This window comes from Rattus norvegicus, chromosome 2 (genome assembly GCF_036323735.1).
Source record: "Rattus norvegicus strain BN/NHsdMcwi chromosome 2, GRCr8, whole genome shotgun sequence".
Taxonomy (NCBI): Eukaryota; Metazoa; Chordata; class Mammalia; order Rodentia; family Muridae; genus Rattus; species Rattus norvegicus.
In genome coordinates, this window is record NC_086020.1 from 53,243,041 (window position 1) to 53,248,607 (window position 5,567).

General features: G+C 44.0%; 1 pseudogene; it reads left to right on the forward strand.

Annotated features, from left to right (window-relative positions):
• Positions 1-4,093: 4,093 nt before the first annotated feature.
• Positions 4,094-4,960, forward strand: LOC108349949 (60S ribosomal protein L15 pseudogene; annotated as a pseudogene).
• Positions 4,961-5,567: the final 607 nt, after the last annotated feature.

Genomic DNA, 5,567 nt, shown 5'->3' on the forward strand with positions numbered 1-5,567 from the left:
TATAACAAAATTATCCCAAGTATCTAGAAGTGCCTCTTTTTCTTTCTTTTTTTTTTCTTTTTTTTTTTTTTCTCTTTTTTCTTTTTTTCGGAGCTGGGGACCGAACCCAGGGCCTTGCATTTGCTAGGCAAGCACTCTACCACTGAGCTAAATCCCCAACCCCTAGAAGTGCCTCTTTACCTGTAGCTTAATTTGTTAAGTGGTTTCTCATCTATGGGGCTTTTCAGAAGTAATATAAGGAAACAATGCTGGTTCAGGAAGCCATCCTGAGCTTGGAGACAAGAATTTTTTTATAACTCTCTGCCTTCTACCCCATCTTTATTCGGTGTTTTCAAAGTTTATTTGTCCCAGCAATGGTCAAATTCCTCTCCCTGATGGTCTGTTTCTCCACAGAGTGGTCAAGGTTCATTCTCTAAGGATTACATGACTCAAGCATTCCACACTAAATGATACATCAGCTGCTTCATCCTCCTGCTTCTGGAAGGGGGTCAGGAGTGTCCTCTGTTGTCCCTAGCTTTTAAGGAAGGGACAAAGTGCTGTGGCTTATGGCATTAACTCAATTGTTTTAAATAGTTCAGGGGTGGGGATAACTAATCTAGGGGCTTACACCTCAGAAATCTGGAAGTACTTACAGACTCATACCGACTGTTAGGAATGTTATGTTTCCTAATCTCTATAATAGCTGTAAGAATATAAAAGTATAAGCCATTGTTGTAGTTTGAAGATGAAGCACCACTCCCTACAAAGCTTATGGGTTGAAGGCCTGACCCTCCTCTGGGTGCCATAATAAGAGGTATGGGTGACAAAGCATGCTAACCTCATCAATGGGCTAATGCACGATGAGTCCATGCTGAGCGAGTTGCTAAGGTGCAGGGCCTGCTGGGAGGAGGTGGACCATTTGGAAGCACGCCTTTGGAGGCTATATCTTATTGCAGGGCCCTTTATGTCTTTATTTCTGCTTTGCAAGGACCATGAGATAAGAAGTTCTGTTCTTGCATGATGCAGGAACAAGAGAGCCAAGAGCCCGCAGACTGATAACCTCTAGAACTGTAATTCAAAATAAATCTGTCTTCCCTTAAGTTGATTTATTCATGTACCTTTGACAGTATTGAAAAGCTGGCCAGCACAGGCAACCCCAGGACAGAAGAATAACAGCTATATGATGCTTGAAAGTTTACACAACAGTGTGACATGTATTATTGTCGTAATATTTTTCTATTGCTAGGAAGGGACACTATGACCAAGGAAACTTTATGGTGGCTTACAGTTTTAGAGGGTGAATCCACAACCATCATGGCCAAGAGCCTGGCAGCAAGCCGGCAGTCGTGGCACTGGAGCAGTAGTGCAGAATGATGTCATTACGCAGGTGAAGACAAGATAGAATGAGGCCTGTCATTGAATGAGAAGGAAGGATGGACAGGAGAAAAGTTTTGGAGAGGAGGAAGAGACTGACAAGAGGAGGGAGAGGCAGCCAAGAGAACATGGAGGCAGATGTTAAGATTCCTCTCTGCACATTTACAGGTTGTTATGAATTCTTAAGGGATGGATGTGTACAGGGTTTTGCATGTCTAGGTGGGCAATTATATCTTATCAACTGGATCAGAGGTTATTGTGTTGTGTGTTCTTTCATGTGGTGATTTAAGTTCAAGAGAGTGTATGGTGGCTGGGGACACTAGGCTGCCACGGAATTGGGATTTATATTTCTGGCATGGTGGCAACCTGCCTTGGGAACTGGATGGGTAGAGAGATTGTTGCCAGGCTCAGAGAAAAGCCTTTGGCTGTGTGATATGGGATACAGCAAAGCAGGTGACAGGCTTTGCTGACTGAGATGAAGATGTCTATCGATATCTTGGGGCACTATGGTGCCAGATCAAGTGCAGGATAAAAGACAGCATTTTTTTTATATATAATTTTACAGCAACACAATAGCTGTAAGCTTATATCCTTATCCTCTAGTAGGAGGCAGAAAGAGCTAACTGGGAATTACATGGGCTTCTGAAACCTCAAAGTCCTCCCCCTAGAAACACAACTCCTCCTAATCCTTCCCAAAAAGTTCCACCAACTGGAAAGCATTCAAATATATAAACCTATGGGGGCCACTCATTCAAACCACCACAATTACCTTATTTGATTATTTCAGTGACTATGAAATGGGTATTGCTAGTTCTGGTTGTTGTTTTGTTTTGTTTTGTTTTTGTTTTGTTTTTTTTCTCGGAGCCGAGGACCGAACCCAGGGCCTTGCACTTGCTAGGCAAGCGCTCTACCACTGAGATAAATCCCCAACCCCGCTAGTTCTGTCTTAAGAAAAAGAAATTGTGGTCTGATACATCTAAGGCATCTAAGTTCTCAACCCATGGGTGGCAACCCCTTTGGGGGGAGGGTGGTGGGAATTCAATATCAGATACTCTGCATATCAGATATTTGCATTACAATTCATAAATCTCATAGATGAGACTTAAATACAGTTCTTAGCTTCAGGTTTGTTGAGCCCTGTTAAGGAAGTCTATTACAGGAGAATGTTGGGTTTTGAATGAGAAAATAAATACTAACCCATCATTTCATATGAAGTCAGACCTTCTCACAGAAGACTTAATAACCCACACAAGGTTGAGGTGGGTATCTTCTCACTTGAAATCACAATTTTGCCATTATTGCCATTACAGTCTATGACTGTATCTCACTCTAGTCAGACTGCCAAAGCGAAGGGTCAGCTGGATGGTTTATAAGCAATGACAATGAATGGCTCACAGTTGTGCAAGCTAAGAAGTCCAAGGGAAAGGCACAGGTAGATGCGTTTGCCACCTGATGAGGGAATGTATGCTTCCTCATAGAAAACTATAATTTCACATGGCAGAAGGAGCAAAAGTATCAATTTTTTGGCTCTTTTTATAAGGGCATTAATCCTATTCATGAGCCCTTATGACTTAATCACCACCCCCAAATCACCATTCCTTAAAACTATTAATATTTAGGTGTGGTCTGTATAAACCTTTAGCATTCAACCTCAGCCTGGCCTAGCAGCAGCCAGCAGATCTCCTGGAGCACTTCCTTTCCCAGAGCCTCCTTCTGACATTACCTGCTCCATTTATCATCTCTCCATTCACGTTCGTCCATTCCTCTTGATACCTTGCCTTTACAGCTTTCACAATTCCGTACCTTGCCTCTGTAGCTCATGTGACCCTAGAGCCCCTGCAGCTCAGTACCTCCAGTTGCTCTCCAACAGGGTTCATTAACATCCAAACACTGCATCTCTGTCAGCCCTCTGTCTCCTCTAGTGAGGCCACTGAACTCCTCCAACAATGCCACGGCCAATGGTCAGTCAGCATGGAAAATCAGGAACACTTTGCAAATTGCAGCCAACAAAACCAAGGCAGCTTGTTGGTTTATTGTTATTTGATAAATTTGGGCATGGCGGGAAGATCTAAACATGTCTGACTTTGCTTCTGACATGGCACAGGAGGGGTGTAAATATTCAGTCCACACTACATTATGATATGTATCTGTCTCATTTCTGTACTTACGTGTAAGTTCCTTGATGGCCTGCATTTTGTCTTACTCACTGACAGGCTATCTGTACCTAAAAAAATGTCTGGCTTTGTGATGCCTCCACAGGAAACGTGAGCATATTATAGAAGTTAAGACAGAAGCAAAGGGAGCTGAACTTATGTCTCAGCAGTTAAGAGAACTGGCTGTTCTTTCAGAGGACCAGGGTTCAATTCCCGGCACCCACATGGTGGCTCACACTCTGCAACTCCACTTCCTGGGAATCCCAACCCTGCTTCGGGCCTCTGGCAGCTAGGCATGCAAGTGGTACACAAACACACAGGGTAAACACCCACACACATTTCTAAATGATTTCTTTTTGTTCTATGTGAATGGGTGTTTTGCCTGCTTGTATGTCTATGTGAGGATGTCATATCCCTGAACCTAGAATTACAGATAGTTGTGAGCTGTCATGTGGGTACTGGGAACAGCAGCAAGTGCTCTGAACTGCTGAGCCATCCCTCCAGCCCCGACATTAACAGAAAACTTTTAAAAATAGAATACACTCTTTTTTTCCTTTCCTCTAGTGGCAGCCATCAGGTGAGCCAAGATGGTTGCATACAAATACATCCAGGAGCTGTGGAGAAAGAAGCAGTCCGATGTCATGTGCTTTTTTCTAAGGGTCCACTGCTGGCAATTCCACCAGCTCTCTGCGCTGCACAGGGCTCCCCACCCAACCCGGCCTGATAAAGCATGAAGGCTGGGATACAAGGCTAAGCAAGGTTATGCCATTTACAGGATTCATGTCCGCCGCGGTGGTCGCAAGCACCCAGTTCCTAAGGGTGCAACTTACTGCAAGCCTGTCCACCACGGTGTTAACCAGCTGAAATTTGCCCGAAGCCTTCAGTCTGTTGCTGAGGAGAGAGCTGGGTGCCATTGTGGAGCTTTGAGAGTCCTGAATTCCTACTGGGTTGGTGAAGGTTGCACATATAGATGTTTTGAAGTTATCCTCATTGATCTATCCCATAAAACTATCAGAAGAAATCCTGATACCCAGTGGATCACCAAACCAGTCCACAAGCACAGGGAGATACTTGGGCTGACATCTGCTGGCAGCAAGGGCCGTGGCTTGAAAAGGGCTACAAATCCTACTACACAATTGGTGGATCTCACCGTGCAGCCTGGAGAAGGCGCAACACTCTTCAGCTCCAGCGTTACCGCTAATACACGCAATATTTGTAAAATCCATATCCAATAAACAACTTAGGACAGTCAAAAATAGAATACTGATTTTTGAGCATGTCAACTGAAAGGTAAGTGAGAAGATTAAGCTAGAGAGATATGGAGACAGAGCACACCAGGAACAAAAGACCTCATGGTTGATACTTATGCATTAAACAAGATACTCTTCTTCCTCTGATGCGAAACTTGGACTCTGTTCATCATCTGATTGACAAGTATTTCCAGTTAGTACATTACCTCCTGCTGCCAGCAAGCACTCAGTTCAATTAGTTGACCTGTGTAATTGGAATATTGAATATGGTAATTATTCATTCAGAATGTCCTCTAAATTTTTCTACTCTTATAGCTCAGACTCTGGCTACCCCTTTATTTCCAGGGTCCTTATTTTTGACTTCCACTCCTCCATTTTTCCATCTATCACCTGTCTTTCTTCCTCAACCTTTCTTGCTCTAGCCTCAACCGTGAACAGTTAGTTTTTCAGCCCTTTCTGCCTTAGCTGCATAAACAACTGTGTTGCCATTAACAGGGTCTTCAGTCGCTGTCACGTGGTTGGGGATGATGGGAAGACTTCCCTCAGCAGCAGCCAGCAGGTCTTCTGTGGGCACTTCCTCTCCCAGAGCAAATGCTGTCTCTTTCCCCAAGTTCCCTGTTTGGTTAAGTCTATCATGCTCAATCTTAGCAGACATTTCCTCTTTTCTTACTGAGGACGAGTACTACCCACTTCTGTTTCTATGTCTTAGTGCTCCCTTTTTCTCCCTTCTGATCATGTCTGCCACCTGGTGTCTGAATCTGTGACCTGTCTGTCACTCTCTTCTTCAGTGTTGACCCTTTCCCCTGGGGAA